General features: G+C 50.7%; 1 protein-coding gene across 3 annotated transcripts in view; it reads right to left on the reverse strand.

Moving 5' to 3' along the window:
• GLIS3 (GLIS family zinc finger 3) overlaps positions 1–18020 on the reverse strand; it is an 800422-nt gene that overhangs the window by 651832 nt on the left and 130570 nt on the right. The window contains exon 1 of one of the 3 annotated variants that reach the window (XM_063913969.1): positions 9389–10231. The exons of the other annotated variants lie outside the window; for them this stretch is intronic. The gene's annotated coding sequence lies outside the window, so the exon portion shown is untranslated. Of the gene's footprint in view, positions 1–9388; positions 10232–18020 lie in introns of those variants that run through there. 3 annotated transcript variants of the gene reach the window in all.

Genomic DNA, 18020 nt, shown 5'->3' on the forward strand with positions numbered 1-18020 from the left:
TGGTCCAGCTCCCCAGTCCAGGTAGACTCTTGCCATGGGAACCGCTTTTTCTGTTCCTTCTGCCAGGGTGACCGTGGCAGTGCGACCCTGCAATACTGCAGCAGGATCTATAAGGTGGGGGCTCACCACAGTGATTGAGGCCCCAGAGTCTCTTAGGCCTTCTCCCTGCAGGTGTCCCACGTGGACTGGCTGCAGGTGCCTCCACATGTTGTGTAGGGGCTGTTTGGCCATGCAGGTGACTCTCTCCGCAGAGTGCACCTGTCTCTCGCCACACTCCATCGGACTGACTGGAGGGGGAACAGTCTCTGTAGGCTCATCTCCTCTCGTCAAACAAGCGAGCCGGGCTCCAGCACTCGGATTTGGGGCACGAGTCTGGGGTGCTTGGGATGCACGACAGTTCATCCTCAGATGTCCGATTTTCCCACAGCCGTAGCACTTCTTCTCCAGTCGTGGCACCGATGATCTCTGATCAGTTGCAGGGACGCTGCGGTGCGGTTGCTGGCCAAGAGCACCCGGGTTGGAAGATGCTTGTCTTTGGGGGTGATGAGCTGAAGAGGGGGGTCCCCTTGGTGGTACAGTCTGTTGGAGCTGGCTGCTGGCGGGGCGCTTCTGCCCCCGTGGCCGGATTGCCACATACTTGTCGGCTAATTGGGCAGCCATCTTTAAGCTGGGTGGCTCCCGATCTAGCACCCACTCCTTCACTTCTTGGGCGCACCTGCGGTAAAACTGCTCCCTGCAGATCAGGTCGATCAGTGCGTCCCACGTAGTGGCTTCCGAATCCTTCACCCACTTCACCACGTACTGCCGCAGCTGGGTGGCGAACTGCTCATGGGTGCTGCTAGGATTCTTGGGCAAGTCTCTGAACTTCTTCCTGTAAGACTCCGGAGTGATGAAGAATCGCTGGAGGAGGGCCTTCTCGACTTCGTCGTAGTTCCCACAGTCCTCCGTCGCCACTCCTCGATAGGCCTCCAAGGCCTCTCCATGCAGAGTGGGCACAAGGTGTCTCACCCACTCTGACTTGGGTAGATCATGTAATTTGCAAGTCCTTTCAAAAACTTGTAAATGTCCATCAATGTCCCCATCACTGTCTGCAAACTTGGCAAACTGAATACGTCCTGATCTGTGTACAACAGCTGACAACGGCTCCCGGGGTACCACGGCCTGTGGTGCCCGCTCCGCATGCCACATCCGAATGACAAGCATGCGTTCTTGCTCCGTTGCCCTTTCCCCCAATTCCGCTAGCCGATCTGCTAGGGTATCCGGGTCGCCCCCCCTGGGACGTTGGGATCCTGGCCCTGCTAGGGATTGCTGGGAAACATGGCTGTTGTGAGAGAGGGCGGGGCTTGTGGATCTCACCGGTTCCTCACGAAGGTCCACTGTTGGGCCGTCCTCTGCGATGCTGACGCCGTCAGTGCTTTCCACCTCCGCCCGATGAGACTCCTCCCAGCTCCTGAGCGCCGCCTGCATGACGCTCCTGGATGCGTTGGAAGGGATATCCACACCCTTCCCCTGGCATACGATCTCCAGATCCTCCTTGGACATTCCGCTGAATTCCGCCATCTTGTGCGTTCTCCTGCGCTGCAGTTACTCCTCTCCTGAGTAACTCGGCTTCTCCAATCGGGTGATGAAAAGCCGCCTGGGATTATCCCACCACTATGCCACCAATTTCTGTGACAGGACGGAACCGCACGGAAGCACTCGCCGCTTGCCGCGTCCCGTTGACTGCGCACAGAATGGAAGGTCAAGCCGCACGAGGCCTGACCACATAGGGGATTCCCGCTTACCGTCAGTAACCGCCTGTTACTGACTCCACCCACTGCGCTGTGGGCGGGTTCTCGCTGCCACCACCAAACTCCTAACCTGCCGTGGCGTTTGGAACCACGGTTCTGCTCTGTATGTGCCGACGCACTGCTTTACCACACCTGTGTGGTGTCGACGAATCCCCACTAGCCACTTGCTAGGCCTCTACCGGTAGCTGGCGGAAGGCGGAGCTTGGAGACGTCAGGTGCTTCCCTGGACAGCCGGAGGACGGGGCTAGGTTTGGCCTAACCCTGTTGGTCACAAGATGAAGCAGTCTTCTTGAGGCAAAGGTGTTTTATTGCTCAAAAACCTTTAAAAAGGCTCCTCCCTATTGCTAGGGGCAACAGCATACAATTAAGATGTTTCAGCAGAAGAAGATGTTACAATACACAATCCTATGGGCCAACTGCCCTCCTTTTATCCCTCTCCAAGACCCCTTACCACAGGGGGTAAGCCCGCCCTGTGGTGTACAACCAATCAATGTTTACCCATGAGCTGTGCATGCTCTGGTCTCATGCACACACAACATTGTTCCCAATGGACAGTGGGGAGTGGCCGGTCTCCTTTGTCTCTCCCATCTGGGAGAGCAGGCTACTCCCACGGTGCCGTTCAGTCTGGCTGGGGGGAAGTTTTTCCCTCCTAAACTGACTTCCAGAAACCTGCCCGGGACCCCTCTCACTGCCTGCAGCCTGGATTTGGGCTCCAGAGCTGGGCAGCCTGGCTCCCCGGCCCAGGTCTCTGGTTCACTACGGCTGATCTCCATGGAGCTCCAAGAAACCCCTCAGCTTGTTCTATAGCTGAGCTGCTTCTCTTTCTCCCTGTCCCTATTGGAACTGTGAGGCTGGATGGGAATGCATTCCGTTTTTAGGGAAAAGGTCTGGGAGAATCCATCAGCCTGCACGGCTATGGATTCCCCCCTCCTGGGACACACAATCAAGTAAGTGCATTTTATCTTGAAATACATTACATTTTTGAATCACACTGTACATTTCCCTTTGTTAAATATACACTGAGCCTGTGCCCTGCACAGGCTCTACATACTCAGGCACTGCAGTGCCTTCCCTAGCCCTGCAGCCTGGCTGCGAGGGCTCTCTGTGTGCTGGAGGTATGGGGCTGGCTTCCCCCATCCTCCAGCCTGCTTTTCTGCCTCTGGGGTTCCAGGGAGCTGGCTCTCCCTGTCCCCCCAGGGTGGCACTAATCAGTGGCCTCGCCGCACGCAGCGGCGCACCCCCCTGTACCGAAGTCCGGCGGACCGGGACACTTGTCCCGGCCGCCGTGACCCTGGCTTTGTTGTGGCGCTGGGGCGCCGGGAGCGTAGCTCCCGGACCCCAGTGCTCATCAGCCTGCTCGCCCGCCTAATGTGCCCACGCCGCTAGGGAGCCGGCTAGCCCGGTCCCCCATCAGCGGTGCTGATTTGTGGCCTCGCTGCAGCGTCCGGCGGGGAGCCGGGCTGCAGCGCACCCCCCTTGCTGACCGGCAGCCCGGGACGTTCGTCCCGGCTGCCGCGGCTGGCCGCCTCCAGTGTGCTGAGGCGCCGGGAGCGGAGCTCCCGTCCCCAGCACAGGCAGACCCAGAGCGCGCTGCAGCGGGAGCTGAGCTCCCAGCCGCAGCGGCTCACCCTTCTCCCCCCCCCGGCGCACACACAGCTCAGTGTGCCGGGGGGCTGTGCTCACCGCTGCCGGGAGCGGAGCTCCCGGACTCCGGCGGTGCCCATCTGAAGGCTGCAGCGGGAGCTGATCTCCCGCATGCAGCAGTCCTCGTCTCCCCCGGCGCGCACACTCCAGTGCGCCCGTGGGTGCACCGACCGCTGCCGGGAGCGGAGCTCCCGGACGTCGGCGGTCAGCGGCTGCCCTCTCCCCCGGCGCGCACACTCTGCTGAGCGCGCCAGGGGCTGTCCTCCTTGCCGTGGTCTCCGGAGGGGTCCGGGACCACGGCACAGTTTTAAACCAAAATACATTTTTATACATTTGAAACATTAATAAAACACGGCGCCTAGCGCCCACAATGCATTTTTAAATCTGGCGCCAAGCGCCCCTTTGTCTTTGCAAATGGCGCCGGGCACTAGGGATTAACCCCTTCAGTGCCAGGGCGGCCATTTGCCTCGTGGCTGGGGCTCTCCGGCCACAGTAGTTTTTTCACACCCCACATAATACCCTGTTTAGTGGTACCTGTAGTATCAGCTAAATGTAACGCCTCCTTCATTGCCAAAATCATATAACGTGTGGCCCTACTGGAAAATACGGTTGATTCGTCACCGTCGCCACTGGAATCAGTGCCTGTGTCTGGGTCTGTGTCGACCGACTGAGGCAAAGGGCGTTTTACAGCCCCTGACGGTGTTTGAGGCGCCTGGACAGGCACTAACTGATTGTCCGGCCGTCTCATGTCGTCAAACGACTGCTTTAGCGTGTTGACACTATCCCGTAATTCCATAAATAAAGGCATCCATTCTGGTGTCGACCCCCTAGGAGGTGACATCCCCATATTTGGCAATTGCTCCGCCTCCACACCAATATCGTCCTCATACATGTCGACACACACGTACCGACACACAGCAGACACACAGGGAATGCTCTTAACGAAGACAGGACCCCACTAGCCCTTTGGGGAGACAGAGGGAGAGTTTGCCAGCACACACCAAAAGCGCTATATATGACAGGGATAGCCTTATAATAAGTGCTCCCTGTATAGCTGCTTTTATAATATAATTTTTGCCACTATTTTGCCCCCCCTCTCTTGTTTTACCCTGTTTCTGTAGTGCAGTGCAGGGGAGAGACCTGGGAGCCGTCCTGACCAGCGGAGCTGTGTAAGGAAAATGGCGCTGTGTGCTGAGGAGATAGGCCCCGCCCCTTTTCCGGCGGGCTCGTCTCCCGCTCTTTAGTGTATTCTGGCAGGGGTTAAATATCTCCATATAGCCCCGGAGGCTATATGTGAGGTATTTTTTAGCCAAATAGGTTTTCATTTTGCCTCCCAGGGCGCTCCCCTCCCAGCGCCCTGCACCCTCAGTGACTGCCGTGTGAAGTGTGCTGAGAGGAAAATGGCGCACAGCTGCAGTGCTGTGCGCTACCTTTAGAAGACTGAGGAGTCTTCTGCCGCCGATTCTGGACCTCTTCATGTTTCAGCATCTGCAAGGGGGCCGGCGGCGAGGCTCCGGTGACCATCCAGGCTGTACCTGTGATCGTCCCTCTGGAGCTGATGTCCAGTAGCCAAGAAGCCAATCCATCCTGCACGTAGGTGAGTTCACTTCTTCTCCCCTAAGTCCCTCGTTGCAGTGATCCTGTTGCCAGCAGGACTCACTGTAAAATAAAAAACCTAAGCTAAACTTTCTCTAAGCAGCTCTTTAGGAGAGCCACCTAGATTGCACCCTTCTCGGCCGGGCACAAAAATCTAACTGGCTTGGAGGAGGGTCATAGGGGGAGGAGCCAGTGCACACCACCTGATCGGAAAGCTTTACTTTTGTGCCCTGTCTCCTGCGGAGCCGCTATTCATGGTCCTTTCAGGAACCCCAGCATCCACTAGGACGATAGAGAAATAAGTTTAAACAGTTGAATAAATGTGACAATATGCACCTGGTTGTGTACAGAAAGCAGACTCTAGAACACACAGTATTTCTGCACATAATCAGATGTAGAGTGCACAAACTGCCTGGGAATCAAACATTAACACCAATAAATCAACACCTAAGAAATGGAACTTTCATTAAAAACTTGTTTGGCGGTTTCCAACTCTTTTCACTAAATTTACTTTTCTTAATACACAAATAATAAGCTATTTTAACAAATACAACTGTTCACAGATCATTTGTTACAGAATTTCAACTATTAATAATGTATTTCCCCTTTAACACTTACGGATGAAACATATGGGCACTTTAATGAAGTGCTCAAATCAGGTTTAACATGCATAAACAAAGCCTAGTAAACACTCCCTGAATATTTCTTCCTGAAAATAATGTAAACATAGTAAACACTCATGCTTTGTGACCAGTGTTCACAATTTTGTTACTGACTATTGCATTTGTATGTGTGAATAAAATAAGGACAAATTACCAAAGCCTCAACAGGTTACGTTTTTCAACACCTGTGTGTACGTTAGTTTATTTGTTTTGGCAGACTCACACACAATAGGAATAAAACATTCACTGGTTACACTTTAGGGCACTGAGATTTATGCGATTATACATGTACACACACATTTATCTGGATAGATAGATAGATAGATAGATAGATAGATAGATAGATAGATAGATAGATAGATAGATAGATAGATAGATAGATAGATAGATAGATAGATAGACAGACAGGTAGCTATCTCCATTAAAATAAAAATATTTTATGGGGTGCTGATGTCATTTGTCACGTCTTTTTATGCTGTACTGTCAGAGTAGGTTGGACAGAACTGGTCATAAGTATTCTCATAAGTATTCTCTTGTACAATAAACTTGCTCTGTGAAGGTATATTACAAGTCACCAATGTTTTTCATGACATGTATAAAACCATTTGGCATGTGGTATCATTATTTAATACAGTCATGGGGGGTATATTTACTAAAGTTTCTAAAACAGACAAGTGGAAGTGTTACCCATAGTAACAAATCAAATCGTATAATTTTCTAGGATGCAATGGAGCAATGATAGGTAGAATCTGATTGGTTTCTATAGGCAACACCATGACTTTTCAATTTTAGAAGCAATAGTAAATCTATCCTGTGGAATCATTATTTAGTCTATGGTGGTGTTAATATGCCAATATTTACTTTATTTGGTACATTATTATTATTATTATTATTATTATTATTATTATTATTATTATTATTATTATTACATTTACATATATAAGGATATGTGGGTAAAAGATCACTGGTGTTGACAAATCTTGCTGAGAATTATTGCACTAATTCTGCACTCTATTTGAATGCATAGTAGCTCCCAGAACACAAAGGGTTACAATATACTCATAGCACAGCACTCAGAAACAATGGTAACCTATTGGTGATAGCTGTAAGTAAGAAGGGTTGTACGTGCGAGACTGACACTCAGACAAGGCAATGGTACATTCCACAAGACTAATTTCATGTAAATTTCAGTTTCAGGTGGAATTTCACTCTTTCTACTAACACATAAGTGCTTATACTTTACAACTCAGTTCTCCATAGTACTTTTCGCACTAAATATAGGTCTATTAAAGATACATAGAGGTGGTAGGAAAGAAAAACTCTGTTCACTGTCAATTGAGATACAAATACTACTGTGAAGACTGTACATCAGCTCCCCAAATGACATGACAAATGGCACTAAATAAATATTTGTAAAACAAATGCCAGTACTGAGTGTCCAGGCAATAATATAGTCATTTCTACAGCTCAGAGAAGACTGTCAGTTAAGTGAGTAACTGAGACGTAAACTGACCACAATTACTTTAGCCTGCAATCCCTCTGAGAGTAGGGATTCATGCTTTCCAAACCACGCTGGAAACAGTTCAAAAAGTCCATGTAATTTCTGGGACTGTAGAACAAGTACAGCACAAAGTCTCCTGAAAAACGAGCCATCTGGCACCAATAACAACTTAGTAAAGTTTTCATGGCTTGCTGACAAAAAAATATATCTTGTGAATTGGTTTCTTCAGTAATTAAACCATGGTGCACATACAAACAAATTCTGTGAAGTTTACCCTGCAGGATTATATTTTATCAGTGTTTGGCACACATCAGGAAACTTTTACTTCATTTGACCCCTGTCTATAACTAATACAAATGAGTGGATGGAATAGTAGTATATTACACCTTTATCACTGCTTATGTCACTAGACATACAGTATTTGTTTGTACGGATATTTTGCCAGTGTGGTACAGCAAAGGAAACAAATTAATTTTGTTTCTAGATAAATAGATAGATAGATAGATAGATAGATAGATAGATAGATAGATAGATAGATAGATAGATATGTGTGTACAGTATATGTCTAATTTAATTTAAAACTTTTCAACTTCTCTGGTTCATATTTTTTATTATATATACTATAATTAAATTTATATATATATATATTACACATACAAATACATTTATCATGTATACAAAATCAGATACATGCGCATGAGAACATACAAATCTAATAGTCTCTCAATTTAATATTTCCTTGTCTATCAACTCATACAGTAAAAGTCTATCTATATGCAGCATTTAATTTTTTGTGAATCTATACCCACGCATACAGTATCTAAATTGATTATATAGGTATAAAAAAGGTATAAAGTATATTCAGGATATCCTATATAAATATTTAATACATTTAAACACAAAAAGTAATGTACACAAGCTCAATCTTGTTGAAGAATCATAAACATAGGTAAGAAAAAACAAATCAACATAGTTCTCAAAGTAGAGCAAGTACAACAAATTTTTACAATAAAGGTTTTATCAATCCGTATTGCTACATTTGAATGGCAATTACAGTATGTCCATATTTGTAATCTTGATGTTAAAAATAAACTTTTAAATCTTAGCTACTTCTGTTTCTTTATTCCATTATACAACGCGGTCTAAGCTACTGACATTTATACATACATATGGTATAATGGAAAGTCAAAAGTACTGATATTCATAAATACGTATAGAATAATGAAAAGTCAAAATAAATAGATATTAAAGTTGAAAAACAATCTAAATAAAACTAGAAAGAAATCCCAATTACGTATGATCACGTATGTAACCTCTCCATCTCAACCACTGACTGTACCTAAACTTTTTGTAATTAAAAAGTAACTGATAACAGTACAAACAAATGGGGCTAAGTATATATATATATATATATATATATATATATATATACAGTATATATATATATATATACACACACATATGTGTGTGTGTGTGTGTGTGTGTGTGTGTGTGTGTGTGTGTGTGTGTGTGTGTGTGTGTGTATATATGTGTGCATATATATATATGTGTATGTATACACACACATATATATATATATATATATATGTACACACATATATATATATATATATATATATATATATATATATATAACGTGAATATATATGAATATGTATTACTTGGACTATACTATTCTAAATTAATTTTTATGATTTAACTAATCAGCAGACTATTATAATTCAATATTGCTATTTATACAGTGTCATAATTTTCCAGAGAATACTGAATCACTCACATCGGTGCCTACCCTATCGGACCTTACATTCTAAATTCCCTACCATACAGCACACTGTTAGTATCCATTTATGCTGCACTACATAGACTAATCATACTAGGGCTATACTGACCAGGGCCTTGTCATATGTGTCCATAGGACTGTATCTACTTTATTTGTGCCATCTTTGGAACACCATTAACATAGTTCTTTTGAAAATGATGGCATTATATAAACTACTTTATAATCTGATTCTTTTGGTGACTTATCTTTGCATTAAAGACATAGATGACATAACTGAAATGAAGTATATATATATTTTTTGTAATAAATAAAAAACAGTGGTTAAATATAACCTGCATGTATTGTACGTGTAGCTACTGTATGTAATATATGAACTTTGTTAGCCATGATTATTACTATAGCAGCATTTACTTACCAGGTAACACGGATTTCTAGTACAGCACCCAAAGAGCATCTTCCTCCCCAGAGCCTGAGCACAAATATATGGGACAGGTTTTATTATCTCAATGTCCCTTCCAAGTAAACAGCAAGTGATACACAGACAAGTACTGCACCTGGACAGCCTTCCCCGGACCCGCAAGTGTCACTACCCCCAGTACGTGGGTCAGCCCCAGGGAGGGAGAAAAAGAGCTGCAGCCTGGTGCTAGGTGCCAGCAGCAGTATCAGCAATGTGAGCAACTGATGTGTAGGAGCCCCGGCAGTGCGCCCCCCTGTCAGCCGGTCCAGTCACTTGCTGCTGGGGTTAGTGCGCTACATGCAGGCGGCATGCCCTGTCACCGGCTGCCGGGCTATGTGGGTGTGTGTGACTGCTCCCGGGTCAGGGTGACAGGGGCTGCTCCCTGCGCTCTCTGTGCCGCTGCCGCCGTTGTGCCCCGGGCACTGAGAGCAGTAAGATTAGGGATAGAGGAGCCGGTCTGTGAGCATGGAGAGGGGCGGGGGAAGGTGAATGTCAGGTCCCCCTGTCAGGGAGGCGGGGGGAGGTGGGAGGCACCACAGGTCACCGAGTCACTGATTGGCGCTAACTCCGTCTCTGAGCGACATTACCGCTCTGTCCCGCTGCACTGCAGCGGCGATGTCCCTGTGTACAGCTGGGAGCAGCGCCTGGCTGCCCCGTTACCCTTCACACACACTGTTCCGTAGTATATAACAACGAGTAATGCGTCTGAGTAGCGCAGTCACTACGGCAGGGGAAGTGAGCGTCAGCGCGGAGAGCGAAGTGACGGCTCTGCCACCCCTGAGTCACCCGCCGCCCGGCAGCTGTATGCGCGCTGTGATACATGGCTCAGGCTGGCGCTCAGTGATACACGGCTGCTGAGTAAGGCGAGCAGCACAGAAAGTCTCATCAGTGACGCGGCAGAACGTCTCTTTTTTGGGTGATTTACTGCTCGATTTGTAGAGTTAATAAATTGGGGATTGATGTGTTAAAGAAAATATTCGTTTAGTAGGAAAAGAAAGTGCTTCTATCAGCAGGTGGTTTATTTAAATACCGGGGGTCCCATGTAGGAGTTAAATCGCCCGTCAGCCTTTGATAAAGAGGCTATATGATCACTTCAGTATTCAACAAACAGCTGCAGTAAACTAAGATTACTGCAGTTTGTCACTGTGTAAGAGGGCGGCGGCGCGTGTGGTGGTGCCTGCTGCCGTGCAGGTGTAGTTTCGGTACTCACCAGGCGCCGCTCTCTCTCACCTTCAGGTACCGGAACCTTCAATGGACCTGGCAATCTTTAGTCGGATCCGGACATGGCGATTCCCTCTCGGAGCTGACAGACGAACGAGCTGAGGAGAAAATAGTGTACCTTAAGGGGGGGTATCAACCCTTCTTCCACCGGAAAAGGGGATACCCCAGGGGTGACGGCGTCATCACTGGCACAAAGCCTCAGCCACCCAGATTTCACACACTCGCACTCTCGCGCGTAGTGTGATGAAGGGGATTCTCACGTCCGTGAGCAACCCCTATTCCGGCGCTCGGGGACAGACAAGGGACAAACGTACACAGATGCTACTCACCATCAGTTCCGCACTGCGAACGTCTTCTCTTACAGGTCCCTGTAAGGAGGCAAGCAAACAAGCAAACAGCCGTGCAGGGCCTAACTCTAACCTAGTGTTACACCCCTATACTAACTACAATGGCAGAGCCCTCAAACTAGCTCTGTAGGTGTGGTGCAACAAAACTAAACACAGACTTAACAAGCTCACACTTTGCCCTGCACGGTAACAACATATCCAATCACAATCCACAGCGCAAGCAACTACCACGGTGCTGTCCCTTTAAGTACCTGAATCAGACCACCAGGTAGTGGGGGCCGCACAGCACACCCACCTCCCGTACTTTCTTTCCAGGGGCTCAGGCCGAGCGGGCCTGCCTGCCTAAACACCTTGGGGTGGATTGGGCCTAGTGCCCAGTGTCACCTCTATTCACTTCGGGAGAACCGCTTATTTATTGGGCCTAGCGCCCCCTATTTGCGCACAGACCCGAGGCCCGACATTACCCACGGGCCTAGCGCCCGCCTAACTCGTCACTCGTTGGGTGACCTGGACCTAGTACCCAGCGTCACCTTATATTACCTAATTGGCCAAAATACACTAGGGCCTAATGCCCTCTAATGCCCCCCAGGCCTAGTGCCCGATGTGCCCCTCGGGCCTAATGCCCGCCTACTGCACCGTTGAGGTGGCTTGGGCCTAATACGTCTTCTGCCGCGCTCCTCCGCGTGCCCGGCCTCTTCGGGTCCCGCCCGGCATCTGACGTCAGACGCCGGGGGCAGGGCCTGTGACGCGGCGAGCGCCGATGTGCTCGCCGCGCCCGTCTCTGATTGGCCGCCGCTCCGGGAGCCGCGATTGGCTCCCGGAGGGCGCCAACATTTGAATGCCTCCGCAGCTGGAATGTGTCCTGTAAAACAGGACACATCTCCACATTCCCCCCCCCTTTTTCCTTTGTAGTCCCTACAAAGGTCTCCACGATGTCCATCGTCCGCGGATCAGGGAAACCCGAGTGCCCAGCCCGGACAGACCGTGAACCCACATCCTTCTTCCTCCAGCTCCGGGTTCCTCTTACCTCCTGACCTCCATCGGCGGATCCTCTGGGGGAGTGGCATCTCCTCACGGTCGCTCGACGTGGGCCCCCAAGGGGACTCTTCCTCCACGGGGACAACAGTCACCCACTCTTGACCTCCCATGTCGTCTGTGGCATCGTTCCTGTCTTCAGGGTGTGGTACCGACCACCACCCAACAGCGGAATCCTCCGGGGCTTCCATTTCCTCCCGGGCAACAACCACCATCTGTCGCATCTCCTCGTGGGGCATCTCCAAAGGTCTTCCTCTGGAACGGGTCCTCCCACGGCATCACGATCCTCTCCCCGTACGTCCATCCATTTCGGCACTTCCGGCAGGTATTCTTGCTCCAGGACTATCTCCTCTTCACGGAGGGCATTCAACTGGGAGCACGACTCCACCCGATCCTGCCAGTCACTCTCGTCGGCGCTTCCGATGCCAGAGTCGTCCTCCATCTGTTCTTGGAGGGATTCGTCGGCGGACAGCTCACCGTAGTCCAAGTCCTACCCCACCGATACCTGGACTAGGGGATTATTTTCCTCCTCAGCGTACTTGGTCCCTTCCGCTGGCATCTTTACTTCCTCAGCGTACTCCTTCGCTTCCGCTGGCATCTTTACTTCCTCAGCGTACTTCTCTTCCGCTGGCATCTCTAATTCCTCAGCGTACTCCTTCGCTTCCGCTGGCATCTCTAGGTACCCAGGACACACCTGTTCCGCACGTCCTGGTCGTGGACGGTTCCAACGCGGGGAGATTCCGGACATCCTCGTCACTGGGTCTTCACGCCTTTCTTCACAACGTGGTTTCTTCTCCTCCCAGTCGTCCACCTCCGCCTGATGCGGGAAAGGATCCTTCATTACTGGGGTCGCTTTCTTGGGACAGAGTAGGTCCGCGGCATCTTCCCAGGGGCACTCACTGGCCGCATGTCCTGGTCGCCGACACTTCCAACACGGGAGGGGGACTGCCACCTTCTCCAAGACGGGTTCCTTGGCCACCTCCTTCACTGGGGGATCTTCACCCGTTGGTTCCGGCTCAGAGGAAATGGGCACCTGCGAACTAACTTCAAGCAGGGTCTTCGCTCCATTTCCCTGGTTTCCTCCTCCCATCTCTGGGCACGACCATCCGCAATCATCCGGTCTTCATTCCATGGACAATCGGGAAGCGCATGTCCTCTCGCCTCGCAGAGCGCACACACGGGCTCTGCAGCCACCCGGTCCCAAAGTTGCTGACGAGACTCAGTCAGCTGCTTCACCGTGGCCTCGTAGTCTGTCCTGTCTTCAGTCCATGGACATTCCAGGAGCCGATGTCGGGGATCTCAACAGCTTTCACACCAGGAATCAACCTCGTCTTGGCTCAACTCTTCATCCCAGGGACAACTGTTATGCTCATGTCCGTAGTTTCCGCAGAGCAAACACCAGGACTCTTTCTTCGCTTGGCCCTTCTGACGTCTTCGGTCCGCTTTTCTGGACCACCTTCTTTGGGGATGTCTCTCGCCAAGTACATTCGTCGGCAAAGTGTCCCGTTTGCAAACATTTCTTGCAGGGCGTCACAGCGGCTTTCTTGCGCCCCTTCTCCCTGCGCTCTTCCTTTCCACGCTGGACCGACCGCTGCACCATCTTCAGGAGGTCTGCTCCAGACACCGTCACCCAGTCGCTCTGGTCTGCACACATCCGGGGGTGGGTCTGTTCCGGAGCCGTCCGCAGGGAGGTCTTGGTGACGTTCCACATCGTGTCCGCGGTCCTTGATCCTGCCGACTACGCCAAAATGTAAGAGGGCGGCGGTGCGTGTGGTGGTGCCTGCTGCCGTGCAGGTGTAGCAACCCCTATTCCGGCGCTCGTTGACAGACAAGGGACAAACGTACACAGATGCTACTCACCATCAGTTCCGCACTGCGAACGTCTTCTCTTACAGGTCCCTGTAAGGAGGCAAACAAACATGCAAACAGCCGTGCGGGGCCTAACTCTAACCTAGTGTCACACCCCTATACTAACTACAACGACAGAGCCCTCAAACTAGCTCTGTGGGTGTGGTGCAACAAAACTAAACACAGACTTAACAAGCTCACACTTTGCCCTGCACGGTAACAACATATCCAATCACAATCCACAGCGCAAGCAACTACCACGGTGCTGTCCCTTTAAGTACCTGAATCAGACCACCAGGTAGTGGGGGCCGCACAGCTCACCCACCTCCCGTACTTTCTTTCCAGGGGCTCAGGCCGAGCGGGCCTGCCTGCCTAAACACCTTGGGGTGGATTGGGCCTAGTGCCCAGTGCCACCTCTATTCACTTCGGGGGAACCGCTTATTTATTGGGCCTAGCGCCCCCTATTTGCGCACGGACCTGAGGCCCGACATTACCCACGGGCCTAGTGCCCGCCTGACTCGTTGGGTGACCTGGGTCTAGTACCCAGCGTCACCTTATATTACCTAATTGGCCAAAATACACTAGGGCCTAATGCCCCCCAAGCCTAGTGCCCGATGTGCCCCTCGGGCCTAATGCCGCCTACTGCACCGTTGAGGTGGCTTGGGCCTAATACCCAAACCACCTGATCAAATGGTGGCCCCAACCTCCTATCTGCGCCCCTGGCCTAGTGCCTGAATTGTGCCCACGGGCCTAATGCCCGTCCCTGATGGTCTAGGGAGGAAAAGGGAGCGGGGTGAAAGTTGCCTCACTGAGGCCTTATCTGCACCGGGGGTCTCCGGCGCCCTCTTCTGCCGCTGACCCGTCCTGGCCAGCGGCGCCGCCTCCGCTCTTCCGCGTCCAGCCGCCGCTGGACATCTTTCAAGAGACCGACGTCTTCTGGCCTCTTCAACGGCCACCGGAGCTCTTCACCGCTCCGCGCGGCCTCCCGTCCTCTTCTCCTCGCGGCATCTTCTGCCGCGCTCCTCCGCGCGCCCGGCCTCTTCGGCTCCCGCCCGGCGTCGGGGGGCGGGGCCTGTGACGCGGCGAGCGCTGATTGGCCGCCGCTCCAGGAGCCGCGATTGGCTCCCGGAGGGCGCCAACATTTGAATGCCTCCGCAGCTGGAATGTGTCCTGTAAAACAGGACACATCTCCACAACTGTGTATAATATGCAGCGTTTGGGGTGTCTCCAGTAGCCCTGATCCCCAACTTTTCTTTCTGTTCAGCTTTATAGTCACTTTTACATTGCGAGATTGGTTTAAAGTTTTATTTCTGTTATCAATGGGGGTTTTTTGGTCTTCCCAACTCCATTTCTGTCAGTTCTTTTAGTTCATTGGTTTATGGTTATTACAGTCAGTAATTTCAGGTCATTGAATTATGGTTATAGCTTTCAGTTATTACAGTTCATTAAAGTTTTTATCCAAATCCATCCAGTGGAACGCCCAGAACAGGCTCCCTGTGTCAAAGTTCTGCCCAGCATACACCAACAGGAGGTCTGACTGGGACCCCAACCCCCTAGTATGTCTTCTAGGTTCCAGTGTTACCACTCTGTGAAGTCCATCCAGTGGAAGACCCAGAACAGGCTCCCTGGGTCAAAGTTCTGCCTGGAACATTCCGCCATGAGGACCGTCCAGGACCCTAACCCCACTAAAACCTGGCCAGGATCCATCTGGACACCATCGTGTTGATTTCATCCCAATTGGTGCAGTGGCAGTGGTGGTTTCAAAAGGGGGGTGGGCACCCTGGCACTTGTTCCCCTGTCATTTTCAGGCATTTTTTTAAATTGCTGTCTGCAACTTACCCGGGCTGCGGTGACAGCGGAGATGACCGGACCCAGGATGTCTGCGCCAGGGCCATCTCTCTCATGTGTCTTGCCCCTCATAGCCTCTCCCCAGGACATCCTACATCCATCCCCGCATATCTCTCTCCTTCGCAGCCACTGTTTCCAGTCCCCATAGTCCTTTTCGCTCATATCTCTTAGCCCCGTACTTAAGTTCCAGCAGCTGTTCCGCAGGTCATTCTCCCCTTCAGCCAGTGCCCTGTCCCCACAGCCTCTCCCCTGCAGCTGCTGCATTCTGTCACCGTAGCCCTTTCTCCAGCCCTGCAGCCAGTGTGTCCTGTTAGCGCAGCCCTCAACCCCCTGTAGCCGCTGAATGAATAACCGGGTATCTGCACCACAGACTCCAGCCTCAGGTAAGTATTTAGTGGGAAGGGTGGGTCACGACGGGTTGCATGTGGGGGTGGTCCTTTAAAGGATTCAGCCCAGCTATTCTGGGAAGGTGCACTGCCCTGAGTACCCAGTAGTGAGCCCGCTGGTGAAGAGGAGCACTCCGCTGTACAAGGAACACACTCTTTGCCTGACATAATGTAAATGTGACAGCACACACACACGAAAAGGTTAAGCACAATTAACCCACAAAGAGCCCTTCAGGGAGACACAGATTTATTTTGAGCCAGCCCCCACCACCCCCTTATCGCTAATGCCAAGCTTAGCCGGGTCACAGACTAAGTACCCTGATAGGGGACTTAGTATACTAATAATCGACGCCCCCCCTGCTATGATCCCTGGTACCGCTGAGGTAAACTGGAGTGACTCCGGAGGAGCTGCACGTTCCCTGTCAGTCAGCGTCTGTGTCCACACTGCAGAGGGAAAATGACGCTGGTGAGCTGCTGGATCCGCTCATAGTGAAGACCCCGCCCCTTCAATGGCACGTGGTCTTCCCGCTTTTTTATACTGGCTGAGGTAATTTGGTGCTTAAAATGGAGAGAAAACCGCTTTAAGGCTGTTTTTGCCAGTGTGGGTACTGTGTACAGTGTTCTGAGAAGCAGCTGCGTACTGTGTCTGGAGACGCATTCCGCCCTGGTTAGAAGCCGTGCGTCTCGATACCCTCATGCCACCATAATGACTGGCACCCGCTAACCGGGACACCGGCTTAGTACTCACCACTCTTCATTCTTCTGGCTCTGTTAGGGGTGGCGGCGTGCTGCAGGAATGTACGCTCGCCGTGGTGGGGCTTGCGAATAATTCCATCAGGAGCTCAGTGTCCTGTCAGTGGGGAACGGGACCATTAACACTTCAAGAGGTTGGGCCGTTTCCCCCACTAAGTTCCAGAAGCAGGCAGGCTGGTGCCATCCAGCCCTGCCTGAAAATAACAAACATATAAAATCAATGCAGAAAACTCTTCAGGAGCTTCCATAAGTGTTACCGGCTCCTCCGGGTACATTTTCTAAACTGAGTCTGATAGGAGGGGCATAGAGGGAGGAGCCAGCCCACACTATCAAATTCTTAGAGTGCCCATTGCTCCTAGTGGACCCTTCTATACCCCATGGTACTAAATGGAACCCCAGTATCCTCTACGGACTACGAGAAAAGGATTTACCAGTAGGTAATTAAAATACTATTTTCTCCATCTCATGATGTCGTAGAGGAGAGTAGAGAAGACTGCTGTCTCCCTGCCTCCTCCCTGTTCTCCTCGCCCCCTTCTCTGTCACTGGCCAATCAGAGGCGGCTGGTTTACTCAGCAGGAGAGAAGCAGATGTCTTTCTACTTCCATTATTGTAAATGGGACCCAGGTCACCTAAGACTGCACCAGCACCCCCTTTCCCAACACCCACCCCCGCACACACTGCTGATCATTGCTAATTGCACCCCGCCCCCCATCTGCAAACAGTGTAGAACTGCTTACTGAACTCAGCACCCCTCTAGCACCACCAACAGCTGGCACACCGCTAAGTGCCGAAAGCTCCCCTCCATCCCATTGCTGCACCCCCCCCCCCCCCCCCCCCCCCCGTCTGCCCGCCAACTTGCTCTGACACCCTATAGCCTCAGCAATCCTCTTACTCATACTCCCCATCACTGATGTGTGCGGGATCATAGTGCTCACCTGGTCACCAGCACAGTTTTAAATCCCACTGCTTGGTCTTTTCTGTATCAACAGCCCAGCACGTAGTGCAGCAGCAAGAGCAGGACGGGAACCAGGCAGCAACAAATCTATATGCAAACATACTAGAATAGACCACTGTATAACTTATTTGGATATTTGCTTTAAAAATATGAGGAGCATTACCATTAATGGTCTGATGACAGTGGTGTTCCCTGAT

This window comes from Pseudophryne corroboree, chromosome 1 (genome assembly GCF_028390025.1).
Source record: "Pseudophryne corroboree isolate aPseCor3 chromosome 1, aPseCor3.hap2, whole genome shotgun sequence".
Lineage (NCBI taxonomy): Eukaryota > Metazoa > Chordata > Amphibia > Anura > Myobatrachidae > Pseudophryne > Pseudophryne corroboree.